This window comes from Chiloscyllium punctatum, chromosome 19, assembly GCF_047496795.1.
Source record: "Chiloscyllium punctatum isolate Juve2018m chromosome 19, sChiPun1.3, whole genome shotgun sequence".
NCBI lineage: Eukaryota > Metazoa > Chordata > Chondrichthyes > Orectolobiformes > Hemiscylliidae > Chiloscyllium > Chiloscyllium punctatum.
This window is the reverse complement of record NC_092757.1, coordinates 85,997,768-86,014,549: the sequence shown is the minus strand read 5'-3', so window position 1 is coordinate 86,014,549 and position 16,782 is coordinate 85,997,768. Positions and strand designations below refer to the sequence as shown.

General features: G+C 46.3%; 1 protein-coding gene across 1 annotated transcript in view; it reads right to left on the bottom strand.

The window, feature by feature from the left end:
• The window catches only part of LOC140491562 (multidrug and toxin extrusion protein 1-like), a 73,903-nt gene extending 58,891 nt beyond the window's left edge, over positions 1-15,012 (bottom strand). The window contains exon 1 of the mRNA XM_072589949.1: positions 14,823-15,012. The gene's annotated coding sequence lies outside the window, so the exon portion shown is untranslated. The remainder of the gene's footprint in view (positions 1-14,822) is intronic.
• Positions 15,013-16,782: the final 1,770 nt, after the last annotated feature.

The window sequence follows — 16,782 nt, the reverse complement described above, 5'->3', positions numbered from 1 at the left end:
CCCGGGGACAAGTCTAACTTGCCCTGCTGAGGCAGTGGGCCACCGACACCGACTCTCTCAAAGAAGTAACAAGCATCATGGTAACCACTTACGCTTGGAGAGTAAGGTAGGGAATACCCTGTTTATGCAGGTCACCAGCCAATATTGTTTGGGAGCAGAATAGGGAAGGTAGGTGCAGCGGCCCTTTGTGGCCTGAGTGTAAATAAGTTTAGGGAAGGGGTCAGCAGCCCCCCTCCCACCCGCCAACTCTTCAGTTCAAATCACGGAGTACCGAAAACTCTGAAAAAACAAAGGACCCCTCCCAACCCCTTTCCCTCAGTACCCCACACTTACCTTGTTGCTGAGGAACTTGATCCTGGGTGGGTGATGAGGTGGCTGAGTTACTGGTTTTCCAGCTGCCCAGATCAGCAGAGAGAGACTGGCAGGCAGCCTGTCAGAAAAACAATTGTGTTCTCCACTACTACCACCTGATGAAGGAGCGTCGCTCCGAAAGCTAGTGTGCTTCCAATTAAACCTGTTGGACTATAACCTGGTTCTGTGTGGTTTTTAACTTTGTCAGAATTCATGTTAGTACTCAACAGGGTCCTAGTGCCCAGATGCACTTATTCACTAAACCTTGGAGAAACTTTGCCTCTTCGTGCTCAGTCTTGCTTGCTGGTGATTGAATATCTGTTTGAATCCCTGCAGATCTCTGCAGATCCAGAAATGACTTGATTTATTTTGCATTTGGTGATCTATGATGGTTTTTCTTTGAAGGAAGCATCGGTGCTTATGAAATGAAAGCTCTGCTTAAGTTTTATTAATAAGATATTAACGCTCCCCACCTTCTCTGCTTGTTCTGCAGTCACTGAGGGTTGTCTTGTCAATGTCAGGTGTCCCATCTGGCTGCTTGTTCAGGGCTTAAATGTGTGTTTACTTTGCAGTCAGCGATTACATGCTCGATTACCCTCTTTTGCCGAACCTGTCAATCACTCATGTGTTCTGTGAGTGCTCTCTGCTTTTTACCTTGAAGGCCGAAGCACAGCAATTAGAAATCAACCCAAGATGTCCAGGACGCCATGGAGCTATGGACATCCACCCTTCTGCTGGAAGGTGCCAGCTGTCGGAGTTATACAACCCCAAACACGTGGTGAGAATGACCCAGGGCCAAAACTGAACCAGAATACCCAGAAAAGGGCATGGTAAATACGTGAACTTCAAGAACGAGGTAGGAGATGCTCTTGTTCCACCTGGGTCACCGGCAGACACCATGTGAAAAGACACAGGGGACAGCCGTTACGTTATCCCCTTCACAAGGGACCTTCACACCTGGTCCCATGGGAACTGGCCATATGGGGGATCCTTCAAAATTGATAAAATTGACTACAGGACCACGGACATCACAGAGGGGGGCATGGGGATCCCTCACAGGACACTGTCTACATGTTGTAGTGTCTCGCGAAATTTCGGGACGTTGCCAAACACCATCAGACCCCTAACGTAAAAGACCGTGGCACTAAGAACCCGACAGCGGAGACCCCTATCACCCCGGGAACCCCCCCGCCATCCTACAGCCCACAATACCCACGACTTCCCCTTCCAGCCCCAGAGACGGACCCGCTGCTAAATAAAGTGGCTGCCTTTGGTACCACACAGCCCACGAGTAGCTCGCAGGAGGATACAGCAGCCGCTGGGCAGCCTGAGCCACTACTAGGCAAAAAACAAGGACTGCAGATGCTGGAAACCAGAGTCGAGGTTAGAGTGGGGCTGGAAAAGCACAGCAGGTCAGGCAGCATCCGAGGAGCAGGAAAATCGACGTTTCGGGCAAAAGCCCTTCATCAGGAATACAGGCAGAGAGCCTGAAGGGTGGGGAGATAAATGAGAGAAGGGTGGGGGTGGGGAGAAAGTAGCATAGTGTATAATAGGTGAATGGGGGTGGGGATGGAGGTGATAGGTCAGAGAGGAGGGTGGAGTGGATAGGTGGGAAGGAAGGTAGGCAGGTAGGACAGGTCAGGGGGACAGTGCTGAGCTGGAAGGTTGGCCCTCATTTCCCCTTCCCCCACCTCACGCCAGCTCCAGCCCACCAGCTCAGCACCATCCCCATGACTTGTCCTACCTGCCTATCTCCCTTCCCACCTATCCACTCCACCCTCCTCTCTGACCTATCACCTCCATCCCCACCCCCATTCACCTATTATACTCTATGCTACTTTCTCCCCACCCCCACCCCCCTCTCATTTATCTCCCCACCCTTCAGGCTCTCTGCCTGTATTCCCGATGAAGGGCTTTTGACCGAAAAGTTGATTTTCCTGCTCCTCGGATGCTGCCTGAACTGCTGTGCTTTTCCAGCACCACTCTAATCTAGAGTCTGAGTCACTACCACTGCCCAACACAGACAATAACATCAGGCTCATCACGCAGCCTGGCTCCTGCCCTGAAAAACCAAGGCACTGAATGCCAACCTCCACGCATTATGATTGGATCTACGTCCCTTGATAAGCCCTGAACCCACGCAGAGGTCCGGGCCGTGGTGCAAGATGCCCCAGACCCATTGAAACGACCACTCGCATTTTGTAATTGGCTGCTACAAACTTCCACCATTTACAACTGTCTCCCGCAAGATGCGCAGACCCTGTTACAACTTGCGTATGGCACCCACTGGGTGACCATTCGCCCTACTATTAATTTCCCCACCCAAGCCTGGGAGACTGCTGCAGACCGGGACAGCTGGCTGGACAGCACAGTGAAGGAGGTGGGAAAAGCTAGTGCAAGACAGCACGCTGACTTCGACATTGACACCCAGTGTCTGCAGAAAGCAGACGAGACCCTGCCAGACTTCATTGCCCACTTTAGGGAGATCTGGGACTCCTCAGAAGGCATGCCCTTAACAGTGAATGAGAAGCTGGCTGTACAGACTCTCATAAACTGCATGCTCCCTACATATAGGTAAAAACAATGACTGCAGATGCTGAAAACCAAATACTGGATTAGTGGTGCTGGAAGAGCACAGCATTCAGGCAGCATCCAACGAGCAGCGAAATCGACGTTTTGGGCAAAAGCCCTTCATCAGCTCCCTACGTATGCCTATGTATACAAACTACACGATTATACGTGGCAAACAATGTCCTGGGGGGACACACTGCACCCCTTTTGAAGTACTTATGGCCCATGCCCACTGTGAGCAGACCTCCAAAACTCTCCACAGATACAGACCTTCTTCTGACACAAGAGGCCCTTATGTCCAGGCCCTTAGCAGCAGCGTTAATGTTACACATGACCAGGTCAGGGCCGCATTGTCCACACCCCAATCAGTCCCTGAGTCAGGATCAGTCCCCAGTCCATTCCGACTCGGGGACTATATCATGATAAAATCACTAGAAAAAGGCCTGTACCTGATCCTGATGAGGACACCGACAGCTGTGAAACTGGAAGGACAGCCCAAATAGACATATACCACCCACTGCAAGAGGGCTTCACAACCAATGAACAAGGACCGGACAGAGGAAGTCACCACTCCGACCACCAAAGATGGATCCAGCTGCTCGCCACAGCCATCACCATCAGCACCCTCAGTCTGACCATCTGGTGTGTTCTGTGGTGGAACTGGTCCTCCTGGGAGCAGATATGAGGGGGACGGAGGAATTAGGAATATGGGATGGCATTCTTGAAGGACATAGGTGGGAAGAGGTGTAATCCAGGTAGGTGTTGGGAATCAGTGAGTTTGTAAAAAATGTCGGTATCAAGTCGGACATCCTTAATGGAGATGGAGAGGTCTAGGAAGGGGAGGGAGGTGTCAGAGATGGTCCAGGTAAATTTAAGGTTAGGGTGGAATATGTTGGTGAAGTTGATGAATTGCTCAACCTCCTCGCGAGAGCACGAGGTGGCGCCAATGTAGTCATCAATGTAGTGGAGGAGGAGGTGGGGAGTATCCATGGACAAGGGTACCAAAACTATTCATAGTTATTCTAATTGTGGTCTGACCATTTCCTTGTATGGTTTTTACAAACCTCCCCACTTTTATACTCTATTCCTTTCAATTTACTTTCCTGTGACCTACTGAATGTATGCTGGGTTTTGGTGATTTATGCATGGGGACTCCCAAATCACTCTGTTCTGTCACCTTCTTCCATTTAAAACAAATGCAACTCCTGTATTCTTTTTGTCAAAGTACATTGCCTCACATTTTTCCACATTACGTTCCATCTGCCAAGTCTTTGCCCATTCATTTAACTTGTCTATGTCCATCTGAAGTCTCTTTGTGTCATCCTCACCACCTGCCTTCCCATCTAGTTTTGTGTCATCCACAAACTCAGCGATAGAACATTCACTTTCCTTCTCCACGTCATTAATATATATTGTAAATAATTGCAAACCTAGTGGCACTCACTAGTTACAGATTGCCATCCTGAAAATGTTCCTTATCCAAACACTCTGTCTTCTATTAGTTAGCCAATCCTCTGTCAATGCTAACTTACCATCGTCAACACCATGAGCTCTTATTTAGTTAAGTAGCGTAATATGAGTAGTACATCAGGGTGGGCATTTGAATGATCTTAATTTGTCCATCGGAAAGAGTCGATAGTCCCCCGAGCTATTGATCGAGTACATACCTATGTTTTTTCCTGATGGTTTCAATGGTTTTATTTAATCTGTGTTTGATTCTGATGGCTGTTAACTGATTAAGATGGCTATAGTCTGTAGACAGGCACACGGAATTCACATCACAGGGGCCATGTTCCAGAAGCTGACCTGGGCTCTGTCAGGGATGATGCGTGTAAGATTAAAGTTAATTAAATGAAAAATGCTGTGGAGTTACAACTGGAGTGTCCTCTGAGTTAAATCTGGGAAATAAAACATGCAGTGAATCAGTGAATACACCTTATCTTATCTTACAGTTATCTATTCAGAGTGTGAAATATCTCTCTGACTTCAGTCTGAAATAGAGTCATGGAGGCTTACAGCATAGAAAAAGGCCCTTTGGCCCACTGAATCTGTGCCATAAATAACCACCCAACTGTTTTAATATGATTGTCTAATTAAATGGTATGTGCCTTGCCTTAATTGTGATATTTAAAGTCCAATTCTGTTCCTGATTAATCCAGTAAACAAAACAGTCATACTTGGAAAGAAATTGACAGGAGTGCAGGAGCTCCATTTTGAGGTATATACGACAGTGTGCATCATTCACAAGTTTTACTGTTAGTTTTGTTTATCTCCGTATCATTTGCTCTACTTTTCTCCCCAGAGGTTGGCACCATTTAGCTGCCTTCTCTAAAACACAGAGATCATAGAATCCCTGCAGTGCAGAAGCAGCCATTCAGCCCATCGAGATCACACTGACCCTCGGAAGAGCATCCCACCCAGACCCATTTTCCCCTAACCCTATTCTCTGTAATCCTGTATCTCCCATGACTAATCCACATAACCTCTGCATCCTTGGGCACTATACCACAGGCAATCTACTTAACCTGCACAGCACTGAAGGAATTCTCCAGTGTGAGAATTGCTTAGACTGAGACATTAAACAAATGCTCTCAACTGAATGTAAAAGTTTCCTTGATACTATTTCAATGAGGATCTGGTGAGATCTCCTTGGCATCCAGGCTGATATTTATCCCTCAAACATTGTTTGAGGGAGCAATGTGAAAACTGTTTCCTACGGTATAATGATGACTACCCTTCAAGGTAGTCTTTAGAGATTTTCAGGGTTTCCTGAGGACATGAAAGGCACCGTTTGGATAGAAAAATCTCACTTTTACCTCTGCCCCACCTCCAACCCTTAAAGTTTTCTTTGTTATTTGATGAATCCAATGCCTGCCTGATGGTGCCAGATCAGAACCCTGGGTAGTTTTAGAATGACAACGTCTCACATACGTTTCACTCTCCAGTTCAACATTTTATCCACTTTATTGACTGCTGCTCTTCAGCCACTGAATATATTCAGAAGCAGTATTTCTGCTCTCCAACCTTTACATTTTAGCAATGAGAAGGAAGACTTGCATTTACATAGCAGTGCAACGCCACGTAGTCATGGTGGAGAGTATGAAGACACAACTTGATCTCCCAAGGTTATGCACTTTGGCCGGAAGAATAGAGAAGCTCAATATTATTTAAATGGCAGAAGCCACAGAACAGAGGGATTTGAGAGTCCTCATCCATAAATCATAGAAGATGGTGCAGGGAAGGTTCACTCAGCTAATATCAGGTATGAAGGGATTTTCTTATGAGAGGTTGAGTAGGTTAGGTCTGTACTCATTGGAGTTTAAGAAAGGAGACTGTACTGAAACATAGATGTTCTAAGGGGATTTGACAGGGTAGATGTGTGAAGGTTCTCTCCCACTGTGGGACAGTAGAGACTAGAGACTGTAACCTCAGAGTAGGGGGGGCACATATTTAAGACAGAGATGAAGAGGTTTTTCTATTCTCAGAGGGTATGAATATTTATAATTCTTTACTGCTGAGGGCAGTTGAGGCTGGGTTATTAAGTATACTCCAGACTGAGTTTAAAATCAACGTTCCAGTGCCATCCATTTTCAGGGCTAGTTGATTTGGCAGGTGACACAATCTTACAAGGTTACTTCAACCAACAACATGGTTGATATATCTGCAAAAGATAAAACTGATGAGGACAAAGTCAACTATGTTACTCCCTTGTGTTATTTCTGTCATCACAGACATAGGCCTGTTCTGCCAACTGTGTAATTCAGGACACAGCTAATCTGATCAGTAGCAGTACTACCAAGCCATTCTTACCAATGGACATAGAGGTTTCTAACCAAAATAGATTATGCACCCTTTCTACCCTCCTTGTTTGATGCTGTTGGTGTTCACTATATAGTAGTTTTGTTCATTGTCTGAGGTTGGATGATAGTTGATCATCAGCAGATCATTTCCTTGCTTGCTTTTGACCAGAAGCAATAAGGTTCATGGAGTCTGGGTTCAAGGCTGAAGGCATCTATGGCTACCTCTGAAATAATTCCACAGAGGCTGTCTTCCTGTCACCAAGTCACCCTTTATTTACACACAGACAGTCCTTGACACTGATCCTGCTCCCTCAGAGCCAGCTCTAGAGTGAACAGAACCTCTGACACTCCTGTTTATTTTTGTTTCATTTTTGTTCTTTTTTTCTCGCCCGCACCCATGTTGTGTGTGTGTGCGGGTGTGAGACACAGTGAAAGGTGCACGAATCTTGATTCACTTTCCACCACCAGGAAGAAACGAAACACCCGCGTGGCCAGTGACAAACAGTGCCCTTCACATCAAAGGGCAATGCTGTGTGATCAAACAGTGAAGGGGAGGCCAGGGATTAAATCAAAATAGAGTTGGGGGAGAAATAATGCACTCCACTCCCTGCGGCGCCTACCTGAACAACTCCGCAGGGATCAGTTCTGGGTCCTCTGCTGTTTGTAATTTTTATTAATGACTTAGATGAGGGAGTCGAAGGGTGGGTCAGTAAATTTGCAGATGATACAAAGATAGGTGGAGTTGTGGACAGTGAGGAGGGCTGTTGTCGGCTGCAGAGGGACTTAGATATGATGCAGAGCTGGGCTGAGGAGTGGCAGATGGAGTTCAACCCTGCCAAGTGTGAGGTTGTCCATTTTGGAAGAACAAATAAGAATGCGGAATACAGGGTTAATGGTAGGGTTCTTGGTCAGGTGGAGGAACAGAGGGATCTTGGGGTCTATGTACATAGATCTTTGAAGGTTGCCACTCAGGTGGATAGAGTTTGTAAGAAGGCCTATGGAGTATTATCGTTCATTAGCAGAGGGATTGAATTCAAGAGTCGTGAAGTGATGTTGCAGCTGTACAGGACTTTGGTTAGGCCACAGTTGGAGTACTGTGTGCAGTTCTGGTCGCCTCACTTTAGGAAAGATGTGGAAGCTTTGGAGAGGGTGCAGAGAAGATTTACCTGGAATGGAGAGTAGGTCGTACGAGGATAGATTGAGAGTTCTCGGCCTTTTCTCGTTGGAACGGCGAAGGATGAGGGGTGACTTGATAGAGGTTTATAAGATGATCAGAGGAATAGATAGAGTAGATAGTCAGAAACTTTTTCCCCGGGTACAACAGAGTGTTACAAGGGGACATAAATTTAAGGTGAAGGGTGGAAGGTATAGGGGAGATGTCAGGGGTGGGTTCTTTACCCAGAGAGTGGTGGGGGCATGGAATGCGCTGCCCGTGGGAGTGGTAGAGTCAGAATCATTGGTGACCTTTAAGCGGCATTTGGATAGGTACATGGATGGGTGCTTAATCTAGGATAGAAGTTCGGCACAACATCGTGGGCCGAAGGGCCTGTTCTGTGCTGTATTGTTCTATGTTCTATGTTCTATGTTCTATGTTCTATGTTCTATGTTCTAACTCCAGGGTACAATCCTGTTTCTATCTGTCAGCCGGGGTTCCCTGATTGCACCAGGTTAACAGCCCCAATCAGGGAACTCCTATTCTATGAGGTCCACCTGGCTGACCTTGTTACAATCACTATACCTACCTTCCAAATGACTGTATATAACTATCCCCAAAGTGGAGGCCCTGTCTGAACGGTAAATATATCAAAGGTTAGTGATGAAGGAGCCCAGAATAAGTGGTGTGTGTAACTGAGACTGCTCCTGTCTAGTCTCAGACATCCACACTGACCAATGGTGGCAGCTATTCTTGACTGGATTGGAAATGCTGTTTTGACCTTAAACCCGAATACTGTCCATCTGAGATTTCAACTGTTGATGAAATACTTGGAAATTGGTACATAGCTGTTTGTTGGTAATAATTCATTTTTATTGTTTATCTAGTAGTTGATTGGAGTTCATCAGTAAGAACACATTTTTGAGTGAACTTTGGCCTCACGTTGTCCTCTGGTCACACCTTCACTATTGCTGCTGCAGTGAGTAACCGTGATCTGCCTGGGGTTGTTCCCTGGGGTCTACATGTCCTTTGAGAGAGTGAAGTGTATCACCAGTCCAATGGCCAGGATCAGGGGTCCTGAGAGGAAAGCTAGCCCACGGTGAATGATCAGTTGTTTCGTGGACAGGATTTTTCTGGCTATGATAACACCAGTATCCACAATGGAAGCCTCATCCATCACCCGGTGCTCCTTTATCTGTGGTTCCGATTGACAAACATCAGGAATCGGATTCACTGCTCTGTTTCCTGTGTCCACATCTGTAAAGGAAAGTCACATTGAACCGTTGTGAGTACATGGTGACACCAGTGGATCTGATTGTTTTTAGGTGGGCTGGTGATCAGCCAATGATCTCCTCCGTGACTCCCAGTCACCCACTGGGTCTTTGTACAGAAGACCAATTCTGTCAGGAATACAGTGGCCAATGTAACCCTGGACTCAGGTTTGGATTAATTCAACACAGATGCTCTGTATTCATTGTCTATTAAAAGGTTTGTTGTACCATCCTCCTGGGCTTAAGGAGTTGTCACAATTCACCACCAAATAGTAGACTAACATGCACTGATGGATTTATGCATTGCCCCTATCCGTTTAAAGGATTGTTACATGGGAATTAGGTTCATTTTATTTCTGAGGAGCAAATATGTTTCCACATCTTTATGATCTGTTTCAATTTCTACTTGCGGATGATAATCCTCCACAAGAATTCATAGAATCCCAACAGTACAGTGAAAGGCCATTCAGCCCATTGAGTCTGCACCAACCCTCCAAATAGCATTCCATCCTATCCATGCATACTGTAAGGGCAATTTATTATAGTCAGTCGAACTAACCTGCATCATTGGACTGTGGGAGGAAACCCACACACAGAATGTGGGAACTCCACACAGAGAGTCACCCAAGGCTGGAATCAAACCCAGGTCTCTGGCGCTGTGCTAACCACTGAGCCACTGTGTCACCATTGAGTTAGACAAGTACTGGGCATTGTCAGAGCCGTTAACATGAAACCATGTGGTCACTCATTCAGCAAGCTGACCAAAACTAGCAAAAGTTCAGCAACCAAATCATTAACCATCAAACATCACAGGTCAGTTTGAGCAACTGAATGATTATAAGTTAGATCGTTGAACACTGTAATCAATACATTGACTGAATGATTTTTATTCATTCACAGGATACAGACATCACTGGCCAGACCAGTATTTATTGTCTACCCCTAATTCCTTACAGATGTGTGTAAGAGTGAATCACATTGTGGTGGGTCTGGAGTCACATGTAGGCCAGACCAGGTAAGGACTGCAGGCCCCCTCCCTGAAGGACATCTGTAAACCCGATGGGTTTTTCAACAATGGCTTAATGTTTATCATTAGATTCTTAATTCCAGACATTTACTGAATTCAAATTCCACCATCCACCATGGTTGGATTCAAACCCAGGTCCCAGAACATTAGCTGGCTCTTGAGATTAATAGTTGGATGATGCTAGCTTGAGGACATCTCCTCCTGTCAAGAGTAAGATGGAAATCAAACAGTTTTTAAAAAGGTGGAAATGTATTCGCTCCTTTGAATCAAATGAATCGATTGAATCAAATTAAAATCTAATTAAATAAATTTGCACACAGCAGTCCCTTCAATAGCCTTTCACTCCCTTGTATACTGTGTCTACTTTCAGCTTCCTGGGGACTATATAACTTTAGGTAAAAACAATGACTGCAGATGCTGAAAACCAAATACTGGATTAGTGGTGCTGGAAGAGCACAGTAGTTCAGGCAGCATCCAACGAGCAGCGAAATCAACGTTTCGGGCAAAAGCCCTTCATCAGGAATAAAGGCAGTGAGCCTGAAGCACGGAGAGATAAGCTAGAGGAGGGTGGGGGTGGGGAGAGAGTAGCATAGAGTACAATGGGTGAGTGGGGGAGGGGATGAAGGTGCTAGGTCAAGGAGGAGAGGGTGGAGTGGATAGGTGGAAAAGAAGATAGGCAGGTCGGACAAGTCAAGGAGACAGTAACTGAGCTGGAAGTTTGAAACTAGGATGAGGTGGGGGAAGGGGAAATGAGGAAGCTGTTGAAGTCCACATTGATGCCCTGGGGTTGAAGTGTTCTGGGGCGGAAGGTGAGGCGTTCTTCCTCCAGGCGTCTGGTGGTGAGGGAGCGGCAGTGAAGGAGGCCCAGGACCTCCATGTCCTCGGCAGAGTGGGAGGGGGAGTTGAAATGTTGGGCCACGGGGCGGTTTGGTTGATTGGTGCGGGTGTCTCGGAGATGTTCCCTAAAGCGCTCTGCTAGGAGGCGCCCAGTCTCCCCAATGTAGAGGAGACCACATCGGGAGCAACGGATACAATAAATGATATTGGTGGATGTGCAGGTGAAACGTTGATGGATGTGGAAGGCTCCTTTAGGGCCTTGGATATATAACTTTAGTCATGTGGTTTAAAAGTTGATCTCCATGAGGTTGATCTCCATGAGGGCTTCAGGGAGTGAATCAGAATCGGGTGCTGAATTACAGCATCTGTGGCAGTGGGAATTTCGTCAACACCACCTGCCTCATCAGCCTGGACCAGGAGAAAGCCTTTGACAGGATATTGCATACATATATGAGGGATGTCCTCTCCAAAATGGGCTTTGGGGAGGGAATCGGAAATTGGATCAGACTGCTCTACACCAACATTGTCAGTGCAGTCTCAATCAATGGGTGGGAATCAGATAGCTTCCCTGTAAGATCTGGAGTCAGGCAGGGATGCCCCCTCTCACCCGCCTTGTTTGTGTGTTGCATAGAGCCATTTACCGAATCCATCAGGAAGGATGCGAGCCTGAGAGGGGTGACTATTCCTGGCAGCGGGGGCCTGCAGGTTAAGGCCTCCCTGTACATGGATGACGTCGCTGTTTTCTGCTCGGATCCGCTGTCCGTGCACAGACTCGTGTGCATCTGTGACCAGTTCGAACGGGCCTCGGGGGCCAAGGTAAACCGAGGCAAGAGTGAGGCCATGCTCTTTGGGAACTGGGCTGACCAATCCTCTATCCCCTTCACCGTCAGGACTGACCACCTGAAGGTGCTGGGTATTTGGTTCGGGGGGGCTGGGGCGTGCGCCAAGACCTGGGCGGAGCAGATCGGAAAGATGAGACAGAAACTAGGCAGATGGGGGCAACGGTCGCTCTCCATCGCGGAAAAAAACCTGGTCATCAGGTGTGAGGTACTCTCAGTATTGTTGTATGTGGCACAGGTCTGGCCTATCCCCAGGACCTGTGCCGCCGCAGTCACCCGGGCCATCTTCCAATTCATTTGGAGATCAAAGATGGACCAGGTCCGAAGAGACACAATGTACAAATACCGGTGAAATGGGGGAAAAAAACACGCCCAATGCCACCCTCACCCTGATGGCCACCTTTGTGTGTGGCTGCATCAAGCTGTGCGTGGATCCCCGGTACGCAAACACCAAGGGTCACTACGGACTGAGGTTCTACCTGTCCCCGGTGTTGCGAAGGAGGGGCCTGGCCGCGCTGCCGCGGAACGCTCCGAGTAGTTGGACCATTCCGAATCACCTGTCCTTCGTGGAGAAATTTATGAGGAAAAACACCTTTGACCACAAGTCCATCAGGAAGTGGTCAGCACGTAGTGTCCTTGAGACCCTTCGGGAAAAGGAGAGGGCGGATCCTATCGAGCAGTTCCCTGAGCAGACTGTCAAAGTCATTTGGCAGAATGCCTCATCGCCAGAACTTTCCAACAAGCACCAAGATGTGGCTTGGCTGGTGGTGAGAAGGGCTCTGCCTGTGAGATCCTTCATGCATGACCGGACTCAGCCACACCGCACGCTGCCCTCGAATTGGCTGCGGTGGGGACGAGACTGTCACACACCTCCTTCTGGAATGTGCCTATGCAGAGGAAGTCTGGAGAGGAATGCAGTGGTGCTTGTCGAGGTTCGTCCCGAGCAGCGCCGTGACGCGGGACTCCGTGCTCTACGGCCTGTTCCCCGGGACTCACACCGAGACGAACATTAACTGCGCCTGGAGGATCATCAACTCAGTGAAGGATGCTCTCTGGGTGGTCCGAAACCTGTTGATCTTCCAGCTGAAGGAGTTGACCCCGACTGAGTGTTGCAGACTGGCACATTCCAAGGTCCAAGACTACGTGTTGAGGGACGCGCTGAAGCTTGGGGCAGCTGCCACCAAGGCGCGGTGGGGAAAGACCGCCGTGTAACATCGGCCTGCCTAAAGAAGAACAGGGGGCCCATGCGGACGTTTTTTTGGGCTCTGCTGATGCCTCAGCCAAATATATGCATAAGATTGAGAAATGCACAGACCTGTATATGACATTGATAAATTCGAATCTGTGTTTGTAAATGTGGACATATGTATGGCATGACCAAATGTACAGACCATCAAATCATTTTATGAATAAAGTATATTTTTGAAATAAAAAAACACAGCAGTCCCAAAGCCCCGAGGGCAGTTTCACAACCCCGCAACACCAAAGCCACACAAAGAGCAGGTCAGACAGCGAGGCACCCCCACGAGCATTGATCCCAGGACAAGACGATGGAAGCACCTCACTGTTTCAGAGGAGATATTAGCACCTACTCACAGAGAGGAATGGAGGCTCCGAACCCATTGATACTGTCGGGATGTTGCACTGAATCGAGAATCAGGACATTCATCCGGTAACTGTTTTCTGATTAGCGTCATTGTAACTGGATTACTGCTTTTCCAGATACATTGCATTTTCCCCATTTCTAATTAGCCGCATTGTACAGGATTATTATAAAAGATGGCTTCTTCCTCAGCTCAAGGAAGAGAACCGTTGATCTATCTGCACAGACTGTCAATTCTGTGTCAGCCCAGTCAATTTCTCTTGCGGTCATATCGCTTGTAATAAACAGCTTGTCAATTTCACCCGATGTGATTTGTGTGGTCTCACCTTTATTGGGCTAATTTCCCCAACAATAATACAATCCCAATAAGGTGATCATCCATTTTGTAATTCTTAGTTCCACCCAAATAATGTCCCTGGATGTATTTCCAGGAATATCCTCCTTCAGCAGAGCTGTAATGCTGTCCCTTATCAAAAAAGCCACTCCCCCTCCTCTCTTGCCTCCCTTTCTATCTTTCGTGTAGTGTTTGTATCCTGGAGCATTAAGCTGCCAGTCCTGTCCATCCCTGAGCCACGTTTCTGTAATTGCTATGATATCCCAGTCCCATGTTCCCAAACATGCCCTGAATTCATCTGCCTTCCCTGTTCGGCCTCTTGCATTGAAATAAATGCAGTTTAATTTATCAGTCCTATCTTGTTCTCTGCTTTGTCCCTGCCTGCCCTGTTTAACGCTGGGATTTCATACACAGTATTTATGTTTTGTTAAGGGTTTAGTCCTTCTCAGTTTAACCTGTAATTTGCAGAATGCAAAGATTAATTTGTTTAAGTAGCACAATCATTAAAACTATAGATTTAAACAAATGCAGTAGACCACAGCATTATATCAGTGTGGCTTCCCTTGTTTCAGGTCAAGTCGATTATCCAAATAATCAGTTATCCAAATGAAACAGTGCTCGCCCATCTTGTTCAGATAATTGAGGCTCCTCTGTATAGGAGTCCTTTCTTTTAAACATCGCATAAAAGCAATAATGCATTCCACACAACAAACAGCGGCCATTAATCATTTAATGCACATTGTCCATTATTCAGGCACGGTGAAGACTCTGGGTGAATGAGAAACAGCAAGGAATACTGGCAGAAGTCAGCAATCAGCAATATCCTTCAATTACATTGTCGAATGATATGGAAAGTTATGTTTTGTTAGTATGAGTTTTGTTTTATTTTATATCCATGCTCCCGATTTAATTCCCCATTCCCCCAAAACTCTAATCACCCCAGTTGTTCCAAAAGCTTTGAAACAGAGGATTTACAGTCATGGGTTTTCCCACCCTCTTTACCTGCGCCCCCTCCCCCCCAAAAGTTTCAATTTACCTTTTCTTTGATCCTGGATATGAAAGTCAGCAGCCTCCTGTGTCCCTCCGTCTCGATCAGTAACTGTAGGTGGTTAGGGCCTTCCAAACTCACAACCACAAGAGAATATTTAACAATCTTTGTGGAGATTAAAGCCGGAATAGCTGTTCGGAAAAGTAAGGGCCCTTAGCTTTTCCATCCCACAAACCCTGGTTGCCCTCAACGTAAGAATTCCAGGTAAAAGGATGACTTAATGTCTGCTTATGATTTTAATATTTGTGAAACTTAAACTGTTTAATTGCATAAACGAATATCGCTTTACACTCTGAGGTTTGCCTGTTATTAATTAAACGTTGGACTTCGCTAGTACATAATCTAATAGGTGATGTTTAAATTTATATTCAGAAGTTGATTCAGTCAGCGAAAGATGCCCAACAAACTGTTTTCAAAGTGCAGTCACAGTAGTAAGACTAGCTGTAAGAGGGCTAGTGTAGCTTAGTTGGCTGGATGGCTGGTTTGTGCTGACAGTATGGGTTTAGTTCTTGCGCCAGTTGAGGTTACTATGAAGGGACCCTTCCTCCTGAACCTCTCCCCTTGCCCGAGACATGGTGATCCTCAGGTTAAACCCCCACCAGCCATCTCTCTCCAATGTGGTCTGCTATGGTGAATTTGCCTTTAATTTAATGGCAGAAGTATCACATGTGATTTCAGCACAGCAAGATCCCACATTCAACAACGTGAAGATGACGGGAACTGCTTTTGGTCACTTGGGTCAAGGGATAAATATTGATCAGGAAACAAGTGATGGACCTTGAATTCCACTTCAGTGAGCAAATGGGATGTCAGTCCATGGTCTAACCTGAAAGACAGCGTCTCTGACAATGCAACATACCATCTGTGTCACACAGGATTGTGAGCCTGAATGATAAGTTCATGCCTTTTTGGATGATGGAAAAATGGGGAAAGAAAATAAGACAATGAAATGCTAATTATTTTTCAGTGCCATAGAATCATTGAGTCATACAGTACGGAAACAGACCCTTTGGTCCAACCCATCCATGACAACCAAGATTCCTAAAATAAACTAGTCCCATTTGTCTGAATTTGGCCCATATCCCTCTAAATCTCTCCTATTCATGTACCTATCCATAAGTCTTTTAAATGTTGCCATTCACCTGTATCTACCCCTTCCTCTGGCAGTTCATTTCACAATTGCAAAAGCACAAATGGAGTAGGTTGAGAGAAACTGTTCAAACTTGTAAAAGAATGAGAATGAGAAGCCATAGGTTTTGCATAGATTTGCAAAATAAGCAAGGGTGGAGATGGGAGAAAAAGAAACATTTTCTCTCAGCAGGTAATTAGGGTGTGGAATCCACTGTTGTTTGTAATATACATAAATGATCTGGAAGAGGGCCCTGTTGGTATGATCAGCAAGTTTGCAGATGACACAAAGATTGGTGGAGTAGCAGAAAGCATAAGGGACTGTCAAGAGAATACAGGAGGATATAGATAGACTGGAGAGTTGGGCGGAAAAGTGGCAGATGGATTTAAATCCAGACAAATGTGAGGTGATGCATTTAGGCAAGTCTAATTCTAGAGCGAATTATACAATGAATGGAAGAGCCTCGGGAAAAGTTGATGGGCAGAGAGATCTGGGTGTGCGGGTCCATTGTACCCTGAAGGTTGCTGCACAGGTGGATAGAGTGGTCAAGAAGGCAAATAGTATGCTTGCCTTCATTGGACGGGGTATTGAGTATAAGAGCTGGCAAGTCATGTTAAAATTGTACAAGACATTAGTTCGGCTGCATTTAGAATACTGTGTACAGTTCTGGTCACCACATTACCAAAAGGATGTGGACGGTTTGGAGAGGGTGCAGAGAAGGTTTACGAGGATGTTGCCTGGTATGGAAGGTGCTAGCTATGAAGAGAGGTTGAGTAGGTTAGGTTTATTTTCACTAGAAAAAAGGAGATTGAGGTTTTA